General features: G+C 44.4%; 1 protein-coding gene across 6 annotated transcripts in view; it reads right to left on the minus strand.

Moving 5' to 3' along the window:
• The window catches only part of MED12L (mediator complex subunit 12L), a 361451-nt gene that overhangs the window by 324444 nt on the left and 14313 nt on the right, over nt 1-22694 (minus strand). The window lies entirely within an intron of this gene.

The following is a 22694-nucleotide window of genomic DNA, read 5'->3' on the forward strand; positions in this document are numbered from 1 at the left end:
TCTGCAATCAGACTGTGTGGAACTTGAACCCCAACACCAGTTAACGGTGACTCTAGTCCAGCTCTGAAACAGCTTCCATACCTCAGAGATTCCTCCACCATAAAAGAGGACTAGTTTCTACTAGTATTACCTCCATTTTACAGCTGAGGAAATAAAGTGGAGAGGTTAACTTGCCCAAACTCACACAGTGGTTAAGAATTCAAACCCAGATTCATAACAGTCAATGCTCATAACCTTCAGGTATGTGAATACGGAGGAGCCCTGGTGGCACAGCAGTTAAGCGCTCAGCTGCTAACTGAAAGGTCAGCAGTTTGAACCCACCAGCTGCTCTGCAGGAGAAAGATGTGGCAGTCTGCTTCCGTGATAAACATTACAGCCTTGGAAACCCCATGGGGCAGTTCTACTGTGTCCTATAGGGTTGCTATGAGTCAGAAACAACTCAATGCCAGTGAGTTTGCTTTGGGCTATATTAATATGGCTAGCAATTAGCATTCTTACTATTAATATTATTTGTGTCAAACTGCTGGTTCAAAAAAGTGATAACCTGAAGCTCCAGTCACCACTCAGAGACACAAAAAGTCTGCTCGGAAAACTGACAAGACCCTGGTCTTACGCAGCGGTTCTCAAACTCTTGCATGTATCAGAATGCCATCCTAGCAGGTGTGCTAAGGCACAGCTTGCTGGGCACTTCCCCCACTTCCCAATTCCAAAGGTCTGGAGTAGTGCCTGAGACTCTGAATTTCAAACAAGTTCCCTGGTGCTGCTGATCTGAGGACCACACCCTGAGAACCCCCACTGGAGATTTTGGGTTTCCGGTTTTCTAGAGAACCAAGGTGTCCCTACCCAGCCTCAGTGCTGCACCCACCACCAAGAAAAGACTGGAATGTCTGATCTTAGCACAGAAGCGGGAGAGCTCATGAAGATAAACGCTGGGTCAGAATTCTCTGCCACACCCCCTCCTCCACTGTAAACACACAGATACAAAACTACACACACACACACACACACACGCACATGCACAATGGGATCCAGGAAGGAGACAAGTATATATACAGTCTTCCCTTTTACTCCATTAACTTCCCATAGACCCACAATGAATAAAACACCAGGGCTACAGAGTTCTCAGTTACATCAGAAAGCAAACAGAGCCAAACCAGAACCGTGGACATCACCCCTGTTTGGGGTTCGCTGGTTCAAAACTTTAGGTCGGCTTCCTAGAGAAATTAAGTGAAAGGAGTTAAAAACCTAAAGCACCACAGCCAAAAAATAAAACCTTATTTCCTAACAAAGCACCACAGCCAAAAAACAAAACCTTATTCGCCAACGTTTCTGAAAAGGGTGAAGATTAATGGCCAGAGTACAAACAATGAGTTAGGAGTAAGATTCAAATTCCAGAGCGTTTACTATTGCTGCTGAGACAGTGTTTCTCAAACTCGAGCAACGCAGTGGCAGACCCCTTTTGAAGGGAAAGCAATCTCTCCAACCTCAGAATGCCTCTGGACCCCGGTTGGGAAACTGGGCTAGGACATGGACGCTTCATGGCACTAAGGAGCATTTAGAGATTCCGAACAAGAGATAACGTGCTCACATGAATTCAAACAACCAACTTTTATGACACTTTGCTCTGAAGACCTTGCCAAGTCTAATCAGGCAAGAATAGAAAGGAACCAGTCCAGATTTTGGAACAGCGTGCCTCTAAAACCCCAAGCCAGAATCTGTAAGGGACACAAATAGCTTCCTCTCACACTAGCCTTGAACCTCTTCAAAGATTTTTCTAAATCAAAGGGAATAACAACAGCCAAAATTCTTACAACACCTTTCCCTTACAGAAAAACTTGGTATAAGTCACAGATTTTTAAAAAAGAACCATCAGTGTCTACTATGCCTATTTTGCAAGGGTGAGGCAACTAGGACCCTAAAAACCTGGGGGCACACTCAGTTGTTAATCAGGGTCTCATTCCTGGGACACTAGATCAGCAGCTTCCAATCTTCCCCAATAAAAGGACTCTCTCTTAAAGGTCAAAAAATGTCCCACTGTATAACATGTGGAATAAAGTTGGGGGGAGGAACCGCGACATCAATGACAGTTTTAAATGTATCTGTTTATCATAAACAGCACCAGGGCAAAACAGCTGTACATGCATGTGCGAGACATAATATTTACTCAGCCAAGAGACAACGCTAGCTGAGAATGTGAATTTACGGGCCGGCCCTCTCCCCATGACTTACGGCCACAGTGGACTCCGCCACGCTCGCTGCGTATGGGTTTCAACAGGTTTACAAAGAATTGGTCCCAAAGTAACCTGAACATGAAGGAGCAGGTAGGACTCTCACAGCTCTTGTCATTGATCTCAAGTAAAATAACTGGGCTTTAAGCAATTCTAGGGAGAGAGGTATCCACAGACAAACAGCAACAAAAGCATGGAAAACGGCCCAGGTTGATACGGAAGACCAGTGCTACCGCTGCATTTCCGTATTCCACAGTGATACAAAAACTAGACCCTCGGTACTTTGGGCAAACTCCAAATGCATTCATAAATCACTGGCACTTACCTTGAACTTCAGAGAATGATATTTATTTTTTGGATCACTTTCAAAGCAACCTTTTAATTTCAATAAGACGTTTCATCGGGAAAGTAAAAACTTTTGATCTTAGTTTGGAAATTGCTTAAGCTCTTTCTCCATCAAGGGGGAAAAAATGTTCCGTTTAGCACAATTTTCAATGACCCTCCCAAAAGCAGGTAACAGATACAGAACGGCACATGCACACAGGTGTGCGCACGCGCACACACACACACACAACCGCCTTCATAGAATTTTAAGAACATACAGCCTCACTGTTTAATGCAAAGATCACGTTCAGAAACTCCCTATGTCCTCAGCCACCTACCAAAGTCAAAGGAACCAAGGAGTCCCTACTTTTGACGTTCTACTTCCAAAAGACCACAGCCATTGAAAACCCTACGGAGCACAGTCCTACTCATGGGGCTGCCATGAGTCGGAACTGACTCGACACCAACTGGTAATGAATTGAACGGAAACGTCCACCAGGGATGATGATGCCAGAGAGGTAGAAAAATACACCACTGATGGCACCGTGGTTAAGAGCTCAGCTGCTAACCAAGAGACTGGCAGTTCCTATCCACCAGTCGCTCCTTGGAAACCCTACGGGGGCAGTTCTACTCTGTCCTACAGGGTTGCTATGAGTCGGAATGGACTCAATGGCAATGCGTTTGGTTTTGGGGTTTTATCCACCAGTCAGGAAGACCGTGTAACCTAGGATCTCACACAGAACTAACATACCGAATTAAAAAAAAAAAAAAATGGTGATATAACTCCTAGCCTTGCCTACCTTTCCCACAAAATAGCATTCTCTCTGATCCCAAGATATCTGTAGCTCCCTGTTTGAGAAACTGGGCTACAAAATCCCCATCAAGGATACGTTTAATGTCCCTTAGGCAACAGTGAGAAGAAAGAAACAACCCAGAAGAAAGCGGAATATTCTTTCCTCATACATCTCCATTAACCAATTCCACCCATTAAAAAAAAAAATTTTTTTTTTTCCCAGCTACCCTCCAACTGCAGCTGCCGTCCTTACACATCTCCCCCTCCCTCCAGACTTCCGTCTCCAATCCCGCCTGCCCTCGACCCTGGATGAAGCTCCCTGAAACGTTGTTTTCACCTCTTCACTCCCTAATCCCAAACCTCAGAAGGCTTCCCACTTTTTTTTTTTTTTTCCTTTTTCAGAAGGAAGTGAAGAATAGAAGCGTCCAGCACAACAGTCTACAGACCCTCAGTAACACCCCTGGCCTTCTCTCTGTCCAACTCTGAGTCCGAATCCAAACTCAAATGCCCTGGACTGGCATTCAAAGCCTGGAACCATTACACTCCACTTTTCAATTCTAATTCCTTTCTGAGCGTGAGAATCACGTGGATCTGGGTTTAAATACACAGTCCTTGCCTGTGACTAGGGACCAAGGTAAGTACCTCTCTGTACCTCAACTGTTTCATTTGACATGAGGAGAAGAGTAACTTACAGGGCTGAGGCTACACAAGATACAATGTGCACAGAGTTTTAGCACAGCACTGGCTCTCTAGACGGTGGGTGCTATTTATTATAGCTGTTTATTATTTTTATGTTTTAGCTTTCATTTAATCGACTAAATATGCATACCACAGCCCGCACTGTCTTTTCAACCACTAAGCCTTACATCTGGCCATTCCCACCATGTGGAGGGTATTATCATGAAACTTTTTGTATTCTTCAAGCCACAACTCAGGGCTCTTCTTTATCTGGTCAGCAAATAACTAAGCACTCAGCACTCTGCTAAGTGATGGGGATTCCACAGTGAGCAAACTGCAACCGTGGTAAGGGAAGCGTCTCCTGCTCAGAGCACCATAATAGAGGCTGAGCCTAGTCAAAGAGGTCAGGCAAGAATTCCCTGAAGAACTAGCCTTGGAGCTGAGCTCTGACCAGGAAGTAGCAGTAGTTGTTATTGTTACCTCCTGTCAAATCAGTCCTTGACTCATGGAGACCCTGTGCACAAGAGAACAAAACACTCCCTGGTCCTGTGCCACCTCCATGATCTGTTGCAGACTGGACCATTCCAATCCATACGGTTTTCACTGGCTGACTTTCAGAAGCAGATCTCCAGGCCTTTCTTCCTAGTCCATCTTAGCCTGGATCCTTTGCTGAAACCTGTACAGCGTCACAGCAACATGCAAGCCTGCACTGACAGACAGGTGGTGGCTGTGTAGGAGTTAACTAAGAGGAAGACACTTACAATGGCAAGGTTCTGACATCTTATGTGAAATGATACAACATGCACTTTAAAGAGACTATGAAAAGTTAGGGACTTATGTCGTAATTCCTAGAGCAACCACTAAAAAAAAGCAAAAAAAAAAAAAAGTCTAATAATCTAAGAGAAAGCAGGAAGGGACGCACAGAGAAAACAAACAGTAAAACGGCAGAACTAACCCAACCATATCCATAGTTACATTAAATGCTAATTAAGTGCTAATGGTCTATATACTCCAATTAAAAAAAGACAGGGATTGTCAGAATGGATAAAAAAGCAAAGCTTAACTACATGCTATCCTTGAACTACACAGACACATTTTTAGTATTAAAACACAAAGTTGAAAGTAAATGGATGGAAACATATATATACTACATAAGCAATGAACGTCTTAAGGGGGCTGGAGTGGCTACATGAATATCATATAAAGCAGGCTGCAAGACAAAAGCATTAGCAGAGATAAAGAGGTAGATTTCATAACAATAAAAGGGTTAATTTACTGGGAAGGCATAACAATCAACATGTGTGTGCCTAACAAGTTATGAGCAGAAACAGAGGCAAGAACAGGAAGAAATGGAACATGTGGCTAAGTGCCTCCATGAACAATTGCCTCCTTTGCCATGAGATCTAAAACCAAAAAACCAAACCCATTGCCATCAAGTTGATTCCAACTCATAGTGACCCTATAGGACAGAGAAGAACTGCCCCATAGAGTTTCCAAGGAGCACCTGGTGGATTCGAACTGCCAACCTTTTGGTTAGCAGCTGTAGCTCTTAATCACTACACCACCACGGTTTCTAAGCCATGAGACCTGATGGCACTTTAATCAAAATGCCCGCTACCATTACTCAACATTTTGATCAAAGCTCTTACAGAACGATCCAGATCAAAAGGGGGAAAATGGAGAACACTATTTCAACTCACAGAATCCAGATTTCCTGGAGCCATGGAAGCTGGATGAACCCCTAAAACTATTGCCCTGAGATCATCTTTAAACCTTAAAACAAAAACATCCCCTGAGGTCTTCTTGGACCAAACAATAGTTGAGCTTAATTAGTAAGCAATATGCCCTGACCACTTTGCACTTTTAAAGAACTACCTGTACTGGGTCAAACTGACAACAGCAACTCAAAAGGTTAGATAGGCCGCTTAGCGGGGAGGTGAGTTTACGTTACTGGGGAAGATGAACTCAGAAAAGGAGGGTAAGAACGGTTGCGCAACTCAAAGAATGCAATCAACGTCACTGAATCTTCCATGTAGAAATTGTTGAATTGGTGTGTGTTCTGCTGTATATATTTTCAACAAAAAATAAATTATTTAAAGAAAAAAAAAAGAGGGGAGACAGAGGAAAAGCGTGTATAAAGGCTGTATGGTTGGAGAAATCAAAGAAAGAAGGACATCACAGCTGGGGCAGAAGGAGAGAGACACAGCTGTGAGATGAAAGCAGACTGGCACTCTGGTCTTTACTAAAAAGATTTAAGCAGGTGGGTGACATCATCTGATTTGAATAGGTTCCCAGTCACAGACAACTGACTGGAGTAGGGTCAGGCTAAATGGGGTGGCGGGGGGCAGGTGCTGGGGCCCGTTAGCAGGCTTTTACAGGAGTCAGGCATCAGATAAGGGCAGCCTGGACCAAGGCAGTGGTGGCAGAGGTGTGGAGAAGGGGGCGGATTTGAGGGATATTTAGGAGTGAATCTCAATAGGACTGATTCTGATGTGTGGGAAGGAATGACAGAGAGTCAGGTTGTCAAGGATGCCCCATAGGCTTCTGGGATGGTAATATCTCCAGAGACAGGGCACAGCAGTGCTGCATTGGGCTTGTTTTTTTGTTTTGTTTTTTTCTTTTGGAGGGGGTGATGAGGGAAGGACACACAAGTTCAGTTTTGAACATCTTAAGTTTGAGGTGACACACACCAGGACAAAATGTTTCTTACAGACACTTAGATACACAGGTCTAGAGAGCAGAGAAGTCCAGGCTGGAGTCAGAAAGTTGTACATCACCTGCAGGAAGGTAGTAACCAAGATCACCCAGGGAGGGGGAAAAGAGAGAGGAGGCAAGGGCCTAGGGTACCCCAGGGAAAACGCAGTGCTGACTGAAGGGTCTGGTAGAGGAGGAAAAGCCCGCAAAAGCGACAGAGTGGCCAGAGCAGAAGGGAGAGAAACCAGCTCTGCTGTACCTCAGCTGAGGGAAGAAGCCACTTCATGAAGGGAGAGGTCAACAGGATCACGTACTGCCGGGAATGCCTACGAAGAAAACACCTGTCAGGATGAGCGCTGCGGCCGTCACACGTCACCCTAGTGAGAGGTGTCTCAGCGGAATGGCGAGGGCAAAGCCAGACTAGAATGAGCAGAAGAAGAAGCGGGAGGTGAGGAAGGGAATGAGTACACACGAAGCTTCTGGAAAAGTTTAGAGAAAGAAGAGAAAAATGGGGGAAACCCTGGAGGGGTTGTGGGATCAAGGGAGACCCAAGACGTCAGAGCTTTGCATATGTCTGAACAGCACCAGACACAGATCCGGTGGAGGAAGTAGTTGAAGTGCAAGAGAAAAGAGAGGTGGTTGACAGACTGAGGTTCCTGAGAAAGCCGGACAGACTGACTGCCAACCCAGGACCCAGAAGGCAATGTGCGGTATCAGACTGACCTGGGGCATGCGGGAGAGGGCCTGGGGACAGGTTCTGTAAAAGGCAGGGGACGAGGAGGGCACTGCTCTATCCCTTATGGCAAGAGCGTTCCCTAAAATCAGCAGAGAGAACCTCACTACAAGAGTTCACAACAGCGTGGAAAAAGAAGCATCCCTAGGCTCTGTGTGAGCAGGCTCCCCACCCCCACCCCACCCCCCACCCCCCAGTACCACAGCAATGAGGACTGCTTTCCTCTGGAGTTCCTTTACTTAGCAGGTCACTTCAGAGCTGTTTGGAGTTTTAAAAAAAAAAAAAAAATGTTTCCCTTGCAGCCAAAGCGCTTGCAAGAGAAGGTACTGACACCAACCTCCTGAAGAGGGATAAAGTGGGCCACAACCAGACTGGTTTGGGGGAGCATCACTTCCCTAAAAGGCAGCCTTGTCCTTGACCCCAACAACTCTAACATCAAGGCCACGTTTGCATGAAAGCCACATCTGCATGAAAGCCACATCTGAAACTCAGCCTATATCGTCATCTACATAGCTATTAATATTCACCCCCATCCAAACCACACCTAAATCCAAACACCCATTGCTATCCAGTAGATTCCGACTCACAGCAACCCTGTAGGACACAGTAGAGGTGCCCTAAAGGGTTTCTAAGGCTGTAAAGCTTTACAGAAGCAAACTGCCACATCCTTCTCCCACAGAGCAGCTCGTGGGTTGGAACCACCAGCGTTTCAGTTTGAAGTCCAATGCTTTAACCACTACGCCACCAGGGCTCCCAAACTACACCTGCAGGTCATCAATCACTACTGGTGGGGACCTAAGATGAAACCAAAAGGACAAGAGCTCAATACAAAACAGCAAGGACTCTCCACACCTGTACCCAACAGTAAGCAAAAGAAATGGTCATAGTGGCATCACTCCCTGCCACTGAAGTAGCATATTCCTGCCCACCCTCGTTCGAGTCTCATAACAGCCAAGTAACTTAAGTCACGATAAGTCCCATTTTACAGGATGGGAAGCTGAGGCTGGGAGGTGGGGATACGTGAAACAGCTGGTTAAGTGGCTGTGTGGGAATCAGGTCCCCAGTATGTCCTCCAGGACAGTGAAAGTTTTGAAGAAAGTGTGGTGTGGTTCCAACAAGCCTCAACTGAAATTCTGGCTCCCTTTCTTGCAAGTGGGACCCTGATGGCATGGTGGTTAAGAGCTCAGGCTGCTAAGCAAAAGGCTTGCAGTTCAAATCCACCACCAGCTGCTCCTCAGAAACCCTACACCCCATGGCGATGGATTTGGTTTTGCCCTTGCAATCAAATTTTATAACCTTTCCCCTTTCGTTTTCTGTGAAATCAAGATAACCCCACCTGTCTCAAATGCCTACTGGAAATGAAGTGAAAATTACACGTGAGACAGTTGGCATGGTAACTGGCACACACTAAGGACTTAAAAAACGGGACCATCATCATCACTTTGAGTTTCTGTATGGCCAGCACGTATAGGCAGATGGGTTCAGGTGACAGATGCTCAGTAACCGCTCCATGGGGGGAATGGAAATGCCCACTGTGGATAACACTGGGCACACGCAGCCCTCAGAGACTTCCCATGACAACCTCCCCATCCCACCCACCAGTGGCCTCGTAAGACAGTGCTTTCTACCCCATTCTAAAGTGGGAGGCCTTTGAGTCAAATTATCTCTAAATATACTTAGCATTTATTCCACTCTTATCTAAATAATTGCATCCCATTAATTCATATTCGAATCACATGCAAATGCTTGGCACCCTCCCATATCAAACACCTGGATGCGGGTCTCCAGGAAAGCTGCTGGAGAAAAATACTTGAACTTTTAGATTTGCATAATCATAAAACAGACAAGGGGACTTAAGGTATCCCTAGTTTATCCTGGCCTGAATTACATTTAAGGCAATCTCAAAAGATGGTTTTTTCTTTACAACCTCCACTGCTAATACAAGTCATGCTCCTATATAGCTCTTGCACTACAATCTTATCTAATGTAAACTGATCCTTTAAATCATATTTTTCATGTAGTCAGTACCTAATGCACCTTGCACCGTGCTGGCTGATCTGAGGGCAGAGAGAAGAGTCCATGGTTTCTGTCCTCAGAAGTTCACTGTCCACGTTCACATAACTTTTATTACAGTATATTGTCCTAATTGTTCATCTCTTATGGTTCCTAATTTGTAAATTAAAGTTTGTCAAAGGTACAGGACAAGCATAGTATATACAGGCTTCAGTACTATCCACGGTTTCAGGCATCCTCAGGAGGGCTTGGAACATATCCCCCCGCAGATAACGGGGGACTACTGTACACACCGCTAAGTTTTTGTGAGGCTTGCATAAAACCAAACATGTAAACCACTCAGAAGAGCCAACACAGAAGAAATAGCAATAAGCAGCAACACCCCTGGAAGCAGGAGCCCAGAAATCAAACGACACGTTGTATTGGACAAACCTGCTGCTAAAGACCTCCTTAAACTGTTACAAAGCAAAGACGTCACTTTAAGGACTACGGTGCACCTGACCCAAGCCATGGCATTTTCAACTGCCTCATACTCGAAAGCTGGACAATGAATAAGGAAGACTGGAGAACTGATGCCTCTGAATTATAGTTTTGGTGAAGAATATTGAACGTACCATGGCCTGCCAGAAAAATGAACCAATCTGTCTGCCTTGGAAGAAGTACAGCCAGGATGCTCCTTAGAAGCAAGGATGGCGAGACTTTGTCTCACATGCTTTGAACGTGTTATCAGGAGGGACCAGTCCCTGGAGAAGGGCATCATGCTCGGTAAAGTAGAAGGTCAGCGAAAAAGAGGAAGATGCTTGATGAGGTAGATTGGCAAAGCAGCTACAATAATCAGCTCAAGCATAACAACGATCATGAAGATGATGGCACAGGACCAGGCAGTGTTTCATCCTGCTGTACACAGGGTCACTATGAGCTGGAACCGACTCGAAGGCACCTAATAACAACAATTATAGTGTGGCTGTCTATGTGCTTTACTGGCTCACACTTACCCCACATTGTTGTTGTTAGGTGCCGTTGAGTCGGTTCCGACTCACAGCGACCCTACGCACAACAGAACGAAACACTGCCCGGTCCTGCGCCGTCCTTACAATCCTTGTTATGCTTGAGCTCATTGTTGCAGCCACTGTGTCAATCCACCTCGTTGAGGGTCTTCCTCTTTTCCGCTGACCCTGTACTCTGCCAAGCATGATGTCCTTCTCCAGGGACTGATCCCTCCTGACAACATGTCCAAAGTATGTAAGACGCAGTCTCGCCATCCTTGCCTCTAAGGAGCATTCTGGCTGCACTTCTTCCAAGACAGATTTGTTCATTCTTTTGGCAGTCCATGGTATATTCAATACTCTTCGCCAACACCACAATTCAAAGGCGTCAACTCTTCAGCCTTCCTTAGTCACTGTCCAGCTTTTACGTGCATATGATGTGACTGAAAATACCATGGCTTGGGTCAGGCGCACCTTAGTCTTAGCTCCCTGTATTTACCTTCTCCCTCATCCCTGGTTACATCGCTGACCCCACACTTGGTACACATCTTTAGGAAGCCGTGTTACGCAAGGCTGAAAATGATTTCCACCAAATACATTGCAAATAGTAAAGGAAAACGTGTGGGGTGCTAACAATGAAATAGGTGCAAGAAAAATCAAGTGAAAATTCAGTGCATCCTGCTTCCTGGTTGGGGAAGAGGGAAAAGAGATTGGGGCTGTCTTAGTCTTCTAGTGCCGCTGTAACAGAAATACCACCGTCTCATGGGTTCCAAGTCCAAATTCAAGGCATCAGCTCCAGGGGAAGGCTTTCTCTGTGTCGGCTCTGCAGGAATGTCCTTGTCATCAATCATCTCTTGAACTAGGAGATTCTCCATGCAGGAACCGCGGGTCCAAAGGACGCACTCTGCTCCCGGTGCTTCTTTCTTGGTGGTTGGAGGTCCCACTCTCTGCTGGCTTCCCTTTCCTTTCATCTCTTGTAAGATAAAAAGTGGTGTAGGCCACACCCCAGGGAAACAGGTGACCTCAGTGAGGTTGCTACAATCCCACTCTGATCCTCTTTAACATAATCCAATCTTACCTCGTTAACCACAGGCAGAGATTAGGATTTACAACATATAGGAAAATTACAATTACAAAATGAAAGACAACCACACAATACTGGGAATCATGGCCTAGCCAAATTGATACACATATTTTGGGGAACACAACTCAACCACAACAAGAGGTTTCTCTTTTTTGTTGCTGTTGATGTTTTTGCTCATCTGTTTTAGGTCAACTGCTCTGAAACCGACAGGCTAAACCTGCCATTTTACCAAGGAAAGAAATTTCCCCCAGTCGACCTCAGAAAACGTAGGCTGCAGTTAACCTCTGTCAACACCTCTCAGCCTCTACAGCAAAGTATCCCCCAGAGGGGCTAACAACAGGAACTAAAGTGAGATTTAAAACATGGGACAAGCATACAAACCAAAGCTACACCAGCCCTGTCAACAATAGAGCCAAAACATGGCTGGCAACTGAAAGACCTTCAAGTAAAACAGTTAATGCCAGTTAAAAGTCGCAGGCAAATGGGAAAGTCTGAACATTCATTTCAACTCAGCAATCAAGTAATTCTAGATACCCTGGTCACACAGTGGTTAAGAGCTTGGCTGCTAAACAAAAGGTGAGCAGTTCAAATCCACCAGTTACTCCTTGGAAACCCTACATGGCAGTTCTAGTCTGTCCTGTAAGGTGGATACAAGCCGGAATCAGTTCGATGGCAAAGTGTCGTACCACTAAAGACTGCGTACAAAAACACGTCACTTTGAGGTCCTCAAACGACAAGACCTACCATCCAATCTAAACCCAACCAAAACAACCAAACCCATCGCCGTCGAGTCAACTCCAACACATAGCCACCCTACAGGACAGAGTAGGGTTTCCCAGAAATGGCAGGTGGGTTTGAACTGCCAACCTTTTGGTTAGCAGCCATAGCTCTTAAACACTGGGCTACCAGGGCATCCCAAGAAATAGGAACATTCTCCATACTGTCCTCTCTTCTTCATTTCCTTTGACCAATTTGTCACCAACTGTCAATTCTTCTTCTCCAATGCTATTTAAAGCCCTGATCAGTTGGGCTCCTTTGACCTCAGGCTTCAGTTACTACAGCTGCCTCCCTCCCAGCCTCCCCGACTCTGCTCTCCCCCACTGGATTCATTAGGTATGAGCTAGTGAGATAAATCTGACAGCAGCATCACGTGCTTTCCCACCTCCTCCCCATGCCCCAACCTGCTGAGACTCCAGAGGACAACTAAGTATGGTCTGCGGGGGGCAAAGCCCCTCTCCCTGCATGATACTCCTCCTACTTTCAAGGCTTTTCTTGAGCAGGTACAGCATGTCCCCAAACATGCTGATCCTACCCCACAGACCCCACAACCTCCAGTCAAACTTCCAAGGAATCTAACCGTCTCTTCTGAACTCACACAGCATTTTTAGCCTCACTATATATAGAGCAGCTAACAACAACAACATATACAGAGCTGAACAGTGACAGCATGGGCTCAGAAGTCCATCTCCAACTACTGCATTACACAGCTGAATTGCCAACTTATGCACCTCTGTGCCTCAGTTTCTTCATCCGTAAAAAGGATGTAATAATAGTACAATTGTTGTTGTTGTTGTTGTTAGGTTCCATCCAGTCATTGCCTGGTCCTGCACCATCTTCACAATCATTGTTATGCTTGAGCCCATTTCGCTGACCCTCTACTTTACCAAGTGTGATGTCCTTCTCTAGGGATTGATCCCTCTGACAACATGTCCAAAATACGTGGGACAAGTCTCACCATCCTTGTTTTCTAAGGAGAATTCTGCCTGTACTTCTTCCAAGACAAATTTGTTCATTCTCCTGGCAGTCTGGGGTATATTCAAGATCCTTCACCAATACCATAACTCAAAGGTGTTAATTCTTCTTCCATCTTCCTCATTCATTGCCCAGTTTTCACACATATATGAGGCAAGTGAAAACACCATGGCTCGGGTCAGGTACTCCCTAGACTTCAAGGTGATATCTTTGCTTTTTAACACTTTAAAGAGGTCTCTTGCAGCAGATTTGCCCAATGCAATGCATCTTTTGATTTCTTAACTGCTGCTTCCATGGGTGTTGATTGTAGGTCCAAGTAAAATGAAGCCCTTGACAACTTCAATATTTTCCCCATTTGTCATGATGTTGCTTAGTGGTCCAATTGTGAAGATTTTTGTTTTCTTTATATTCAGGGGAAATCCATACTGAAGGCTGCAGTCTTTGATCTTCATCAGTAAACACTTTAAGTCCTCTTCACTTTCACCAAGTAAGGTTGTGTCACCTGCATATCGCAGGTTGTTAATGAGTCTTCCTGCAATCCTGATGCTTCCTTCTCCTTCATATAGTCTAGCTTCTCAAATTATTTGCTCAGCACACAGAATGAGTAAGTATGGTGAAATTATACAACCATGACCAAACCATTCCTGACTTTCAACCATGAAGTATCCCCTCGTTCTGTTCAAACGACTGCCTCCTGATCTATGTACAGGCTCCTCATGAGCTCAACTCATTATTCTGGAATTCCCATTCTTCACAATGATATCTGTAATTTGTTATCATCTACAGTCAAATGCCTTTGCACAGTCAATAAAACACAGGTAAACATCTTTGGGGTATTCTCTGCTTTCGGCCAGGGTTCACCCGACATCAGCAACAATACCCCTTGTTCCACGTCCTCTTCTGAATCTAGCTTGAATTTCCAGCAGTTCCCTGTCAATGCACTGCTGCAACCGCTTTTGAATGATCCTCAGCACAGGAGTACAGTAGTTCCCCCTTATCTGCAGTTTCAGTTACCTTACTGTGGTCCAAAAATACTAAATGAGTAGCTTGATGAAATTCCACTCCATCCCACCAGGTGGCATGGATTGAACTGTGTCCCCCAAAAATACGTGTCAACTTGGCTAGGCCAGGATTCCCAGTATCACATGATTGTCCACCATTTTGTTCTCTGATGTGATTTTCCTGTGCGTTGTAAATCCTACCTCTATGATGTTAATGAAGCAGGATTAGAAAGTTATGTTAATAAGGCAGGACTCAATCTACAAGATTAGATAGTGTCTAAAGCCCATCTCTTTTGAGAAGAAAAAGGGAGAAGTAAGCAGGGAGACATGGGGACCTCTTACCACCACGAAAGTAGTGCCAGGAGCAGAGTATACCCTTTGGACCTGGGATCCTTGTGCTGAGAAGCTCTTAGACCAGGCAAAGCTTGATGACAAGGACCTTCCCCAGAGTCAACAAGGAGAGAAAGCCTTCCCCTGGAGCTGGCACCCTGAATTCAGACTTCTAGCCTACTAGACTGTGAGAAAATAAATTTGTTTGTCAAAGCCATCTGCTTGTGCTATTTTTGTTATAGCAGCACTAGGCAACTAAGACAGAATTGGTGCTGCTCTAACAGATACTTAAGATGTGGAAGCAGTTTTGAAACTGTGAATGGACAGAGGCTGGAAGAGTTTTAAAGTGCCTAATAGTAAAAGCCTAGATTGCCTTGAAGAAACTGTTGGTGGAATTATAGACGTCAAAGACAATTCTGATGAGGACTCAGAAGGAAGTGAGGAAAGCTCTTACACTGGAGACAGCACAGACAGTGAGAAGCAGCAGCAGAGAAACAGCATCAGTAGAACCAGGAGACTGGCGCCAGACTGTGCTAGAGCCGATCCACAGAGCAAGAGAGCTGAGAGCCTTCCAGCAGAAGTTTAATGGAGGAATAGGGTGCCTCCAGGTACTTAATGATGGCGCTAAAGAACTTTGGAATATTCACCCCAGCAGGGCAGATGGGGGTAGCAAGCCCAGACAGGCTGAGAGGCCAAGGAACCAGGAAGCAGGAGCTGAAGAGACAAGGAACGCAGGAAGCAGAGCTGCCTCTCTCTCAAAGAGTAGGGCCATGACCTCTGAGGTCTCAAAGCGAGGAGCCATGGCCTCTGGGGCCACCCAAGTCCAGGAAGCAGAGTTGCCATTCCAGTTTGCCTGGAAGGCGGAGCTGAAACCCAAGGGACCTCCACCTAGAATCTGGAAAGTATGGCCAATACTTAAGAGGCTAGAGGGCAAGGACATTGTCTAAGTGGTCTCAGAGAACAGAGGATTGTTTTCAAGCCTTGAGAGCTAATGTAATGTGTTCTGCTGACTTGCTTGATCCCTATTATCCCTTCTTTCCCTCCAATTTCTCCCACTTGTAACAGAAATGTCTACCTTGTGCCTGTTCCACCATCATATTTTGGAACCACATAACTTGTATTCTAGATTCCACAGACTAAGAAGAATTTCTGAATTTTATACTTGGAGTTGAATTAAGACTTTTGCTATGATACGATGGGGTGAATATGTTTTACATGTTGCAAGGACATGAATTTTTAAGAGCCAAAGAGTAAAATGTCATGGATTAAACTGTGTCCCCCAAAAATATGTGTCAACTTGGCTAGGCTATGATTCCCAGTATTGTGTGATTGTCCCCCATTTTGTTTTCTGATGTGATTTTCCTATGTGTTGTAAATCCTACCCCTATGATGTTAATGAGGCAGGATTAGAGGTGGTTACGTTAATGAGGCAGGTCTCAATCTACAAGATTAGGTTGTGTTTTAAGTCAATCTCATTTGAGATATAAAAGAGAGAAGCAAGCAGAGAGACATGTGGACCTCCTACTACGAAGAAAGTAGTGCCAGGAGCACAGCATTTCCTTTGGACCCAGGATCCCCACGCTAGAAGTTCCTAGACCAGGGGAAGATTGAGGACAAGGACCTTCTCCCAGAGTCGACAGAGAGAGAAAGCCTTTCCCTGGAACCGGCATCCTGAATTCGGACTTCTAGCCTGCTGGACTGTGAAAAAATAAATTTCTCTTCATTAAAGTGGTATTTCTGCTATAGCAGCACGAGATAACCAAGACACCTGGGGACCACATTCACTTAACTTTTATTACGGTACATTATTATAATTGTTCTATTTTATTATTAGTTATTGTTGTTAATCTCTTACTGTGCCTAATTTATAAACTGATCTTTATCACAGGTATATATGTACGTATAGGACAAAACATGGCATATATTGGGCTCTGTAATATCCGCAGTTTCAGGCACCCACAGGGGGTTTTGGAACAAATCCCCTGCAGATAAGGGGAGACTACTGTCCCCACCTCAAGGCTTTTGTGAGGCTGGCATAAAACCAAACATGTAAAGCACTCAGAATGACCAACACACAGGAAATCTAAATAAACGCCGGCTATTATGATGTGGTACTCTGTGCTTCAGTGAACGTACATGTTATTCCTGTTTTTAAATAAGTACATAAAACTAGCGCATTAGTCACTTTTTTATATTGGTTTATGTGCGTCAGTGAACCAGATGTTAACTTCTAGCGGCAGTGCTACTCCAAGTGTGGTCCACAGACCGATGCTGGTCCATAAACTGCTAGAGGTCCTCCACAAATCATGTGTAAAAATCAGGAGTATGTGCTTGGAAACGTCTATAGCAGCCTGGCATTGCCGGTGCATTCAAGCAGCATTTCATGTTTCTAGTAATTCATTTTTATCACACGTCTATATCAGTCTGTGACATAGATATTTTAAAAAATAAGAAAAACAGGTCCTTGTCAGATACTTCAAGAAGCACTGTCCTGGAGGGGACCGACAGCAGGCTTCTTTCTTTTCTACACGCCCATGTCACCTAGCACAGTGAGAGGCACGTACCAAGTACCACGTAAACAAAAATAAGAACTTTAAAGCCATTAGATTAATCATTTCTTAAGGGCAGATTTCACGTAAGTAGTAGAATGTAAACAGTGTCTCCGAGTCTATAAACAAATCTTTTCTTTCAAGAGACGCTGACACTGAGTCTAAAATTGACCAAAAACTAAAAACAGCTCTAACCCCCAAAAATATTTTCCATCCGTCTACTAACTCGACGGCAATGGGTTTGGTTTTGGTTTTTGGTCTACTAACATGGAGTTGAAAAAAAAAAAAAACTAAGTAACGTCAACATGAACCTTCCATACAGACCTCAAAAGTTACATGAATTATTTAGCATTGCCTTGGATATGGTTTTGATAAAGCCTCCATACCTTTACATAAAACTAACATCTTAGCAAAATATCCAAATGACATCCAGAGGAAATGTATTTTTATTACTTCCTCACTGTTGCCAGTTCTTGAAATGGTCCTCATCTCAACAACCGCATTACATTAATCCATGAATGCAACGGCTGGGAAAGAAAAGCAGAAAATTCTACCCAATTCTAACTGACAACAAAAGCGGCAGTGACATGGTAGCCAAATGTGGGCTAAAGGCTGAGCTGATTCCTGCTGAGGAACACCTCCGTGCCTTCTAACTGTCTCCCTGGAAAAGACAAGGTAAGGGGGTAGCCTAGTATTCCTGCCTCCCCTCCTTTTTCAGGGAAGGCGATCCATACACAGTCGAAGTAACCCTTCCCCTTGGGTTCTCCAGGGCCAGTTCAGCATGGATTGGGCAGATACATCTTCTCTCCGGCAGTCTTAATCTCTTAATTTTAACTGTTGCCAAAATCTATAAACATTTTCGAGTTTCTCCAAATCTATAGTTCAAAATACTCTTGCTTTATTGAGCTATCTGTGAGTCCTCCGAAGATCAAATCCTATTTCCCACTTCTCTGCCTCTGTTCATACCCTCTGCCCAGATGGCCCTCCCACTTCCCCTTGCCACCTTTCTGAAAACTCTTCTAATCCCCAAATAGAACCGGCCCCTCCCTGCTTTGTTTCCACCACCCTACTGAACCTTTTAATGACTTCTTTGCCCTTGTACACAGCACAGCTGGATCTCTCTACCCCAAGTGGTTTGAAGCTAGGAGCCATGTCTTACCTTCCTGCCATTCCCATCCACGTCTTGACTTAGCAGATATCTAATAAACATTTCTTAATAAGGACTGGGTGGTTGCCAGATCCAGTCAACAATTTTTTTTTAATTGTACTTTAGAAGAAGGTTTACAAGGTAGTTTCTCATTAAACAATATACCCCATGACATGTCAACACCCTCCCCTTTTCAACCTTGGGTTCCCCATTACCAGCTTTCCTGTCCCCTTTTGCCTTTTCGTCCTTGCCCCTGGGCTGGGTGTGCCCCTTTAGTCTCATTTTGTTTTATAGGCCTGTCTAATCTCTGGCTGAAGGGTGAACCTCAGGAGTGACTTCAGTGCTGAGGTAAAAGGATGTCCGGAGGCCATACCCTCGGGATTTTCCAGCCTCAGTCAGACCAGTAAGTCTGGTCTTTTTTTGTGAGTTAGAATTTTGTTCTACATTTTTATCCAGCTCTGTCTGGCATGATCCCTGTCAGAGCAGTCGGTGGTGGTAGCTGGGCACCATCTAGTTGTGCTGGGCTCAGTCTGCTGGGACCAATCAACAAATACCAGTTGAACTCCTACCATACCCCAGATCCTCTGCTTGACTGTAGTTATGGATGGGGGATACAAGAGAAATGGTCCCTGCTTTTTGGAACTTGTTTGGGAGGGGAAGGGGGTCAGGGTAGATAATAACAAACAAATCAAACACAAACCATGATGAGTAATGAAAAATTAACAATCACTTTGCAGTGATAAAAAGGAGAAGGCAACCAGGCAGCAGGTGCCACATATGGAAAGGCCCTAAGGTAAGAAACTGCCCAGCAGATGCAGGAAAGCTAAGAAGAGGCCAAAGTAGCTGGAGTCACACCAGATGTTAGCTCTCCCAGGTACCTCATCACCCTGTACCCACACTGCCCTCCTCTGAGTTCCGGGCTGATAGGGTCCAGGAAATCCATCCTTGGAAAGTTCCATTCCTCAGGGTCAGACTCCTCCTCCATCCCAATGGGTCAGCACAGTTATGACTTCAATTACCTAAGAGCATCTCACACCCAAATCCAAATTTCTAAGCTTCTCCTACTCTACATCTCAACCAAGATTCCCCAACCCATCAAACCCAATGCCATCAAGTCAATTCCAACTCATAGCAACCCTATAGGACAGAGTAGAACTGCCCCATAGAGTTTCCAAGGAGCGCCTGGTGGATTTGAACTGCCGACCTCTTAGTTAGCTGCTGTAGCACTTAACCACTATGCCACCAGGGTTTCCAGATTCCCCAAAGGCATCTCAAATTGAAAACATTCAGAAAAGAATTCATTGCCCCCTCCGCTCTCCCATCTCCCACACCCTTGGAAAAAAATTAGACTCCTTTGTTCCCTCCAGGAGGTTTGTTCTGGGACCACCATCTATCTACCCAACTGTCTAAGCCAGCAGTCCTCCGCATCCAAGACCACTGGGGTTCCCGAGAACTTTTAACTACATATCTACTGAGGCTGGATTTTCTTCACATTCTTCAACCAAAACAACGTATCACAACAGATTAAATGAAGAACTAGATAAGAGAGTCCAGACAGATGAAAGATTTGCAAAGCTGTAAAACAATGCCACTCTTTTCACTGATTTTCTTCTTTTACTTTGGGAAAACAGTTCTGTCCTATAAGAAACAGATTAACAAGAAATGAGGTGGTTATTATTGTTTTTAATAACATCAGGAGCTCTGATGGCACAGTGGTTAAAGCGCTCAGCTGCTACCTGAAAAGTCAGTGGTTCAAACCCGCCAGCTGTTCCACAGGAGAGAGATGAGGCAGTCCGCATCCATAAAAGATTTACAGCCTGGGCAACCCTATGAGTCAGTTCTGCTCTGGCCTATAGGGTCATTATGACTCAAAATTGACTCAACAACAACGGGATTTTTTTTCCTTTTTAAATCTGTTTTAATTTTTAATACAGTAAATATTGAGCTATAACCCACAGAAACAAAAGCTCTCTGGGATCCTCAATAATATTTAAGACTATAAAGGGTCCTTAGACCAAAACGTTTAGAAACCACTGGTCTAAACAAAAAACATCTGTGTGTTCTTCTAACCATCTGTCTCTCTTATTTCACACATCTGCTTTGTCAATTCTGCCACCCAAATAACCTTTCCCTCAAACCCTCCCCTTCTCTTTCTTCCCAAGCTTCCCCACCACCACCATAGGCCAAAAACTGGTCCCCCAAAAGACGCTGTTGTTGTTGTTAGGTGCTGTCAAGTTGGTCCCAACTCATAGTGACCCTATGAACAATAGAACAAAACACTGCCTCGTCCCACATCATCCTCACAATCATGGTTATGCTTGAGCCCACTGTTGCAGTCACTATGTCAATCCACCTCATAGAGGGTCTTCCTTTTTTTCGCTGACCCTCTACTGTACCAATCATGGTGTCCTTCCCCAAGGACTGATCCCTCCTGATAACATGTCCAAAATATGTGAAACGTAGTCTCGCCATTCTTGCTTCTAAGGAGCATTCTGGCTGTACTTCTTCCAACACAGATTTGTTCCTTCTTTTGGCAGTCTATGGTATACTCAATATTCTTCGCCAACACCCTAATTCAACACAAAAAAACAACCACATCAAATCCCTAGACCCTATGAATGTTACCTTATTTGGAAAAAGGGTCTTTGCAGATATAATTAAGTTAAAATCTTGAGTTAAGATCATCCTGGATTATCTAAAAAAAAAAAACTCATAAAAAGACCAGACTTAATGGTCTGACAGATTAGAAGGACCCCAGCTGTCATGGTCCCCAAACCTTCTGTTGGCCCAGGACAGGAACCATTCCCGAAGCCAGCTCGTCAGACACGGATTGGACTGGACAATGGGTTGGAGAGAGACGCTGATGAGGAGCGAGCTACTTACACCAGGTAGACACTTGAGACTATGTTGGCATCTCCTGTCTGGAGGGGAGATGAGAGGGTAGAGGGGGTTAGAAGCTGGCAAAATGGTCATGAAAAGAGAGACTGGAAGGAGGGAGCAGGCTGTCTCATTGGGGGGAAAGCAATTGGGAGTATGTAGTAAGGTATATATAACTTTTTATGTGAGAGACTGACTTGATTTGTAAACTTCCACTTAAAGCACAATAAAAATTATAAAAAAAAAATGTCCATTGCAGTATACCTCCAAAGCTTGAAGCAGCTGATGGCATCCAAAGGCAAAATTCCTCAAAATAAGAACAAAATAATGTATTTAAAATCAAGATTGTAAATGTAAGTAAAATTCATGTGGTAATACCAGGGTATTCTTTAGAAATTTGAAACAAAAGATAAGAATGTGAAACTACCTTCCCCTTAGCCTCATATAGCTTATTGCCTGCATTAACACAGCTTTCGTATTTCACTATCTTCATTAACATAATTATACAATTCCAGGATACTCTTGCTCAGGAGTTCACAGTTCACTACAAGAACTTTCCAAAGATACATCAACTTCGTCAATGGGAAACATCAACAGGTTTTGTCCTAAGACTTTTTGAACTCCTCACCTCAAAATCTTTACCTTGCTATTTTCTTTTCCAGCAATCCCAAACTGTTACGTTGTGATCCTTCCAAGGCCATTGCCATAGATTCAATGCCGATTCATGGCAACCCTAAAGGGCAGCTGTAATCTCTACAGAAGCAAACCGCGACATCCTTCTCCCACAGAACGACTGGTAGGTTCAAACCACCAACCTTTTAGTTAGCAGCAGAGTCCTGAACCACTATGACACCAGGGCTCCTTATTGTGATCCTTACCCAATCTTAAATTCTCACACTGAAAGACTTGCTTTAAACAAAACCTCTAATTCTCAAAATCCAACCCTGCTCTTCCCCCCTCCAAAACACTACCAAAGCTCAGTCAAGACTGTGGTTTCCCTCACCATAGGAATCCAAAAACCCATCTCTGTCTTATCAAAAAATATATCAAAAAATGCTATAGAAAATGAATACGCTATAGTCAAAAAATGTTATATAAAATGAATATACTGCAAATAATAAAATTTGAAATTACAGAAAAAAAAAAAAAAAAAATCCTATTGTAATCAAGTCAATTCTGACTCATAGCAACCCTACAGGACAGGGCAGAACTGCTCCGTAGGGTTTCCAAGGAGCAGCTGGTAGATTTGAAGTGTCAACCTTTTGGTTAGCAGCTGAATGCTTAAGAACTGCACCACCAGGGCTCCAAGTGGGCCCTAAATCCAATGATAAGGGTCCTTCTAAGAGACTTACGGAGGAGAAGGTGATGTACAGATGAAGACTGAGGTTGATAACAAACAGCCACAAGGCAACAAACGCCAAGGATTGCCTACAGCCACCAAAAGCAAGGAAGGATTCTCCCCTACAGACTCTAGGGGGATTGCAGACACCCTGACACCCTAATTT

The sequence above is a fragment of the Elephas maximus genome, chromosome 23, assembly GCF_024166365.1.
Source record: "Elephas maximus indicus isolate mEleMax1 chromosome 23, mEleMax1 primary haplotype, whole genome shotgun sequence".
Classification (NCBI taxonomy): Eukaryota; Metazoa; Chordata; class Mammalia; order Proboscidea; family Elephantidae; genus Elephas; species Elephas maximus.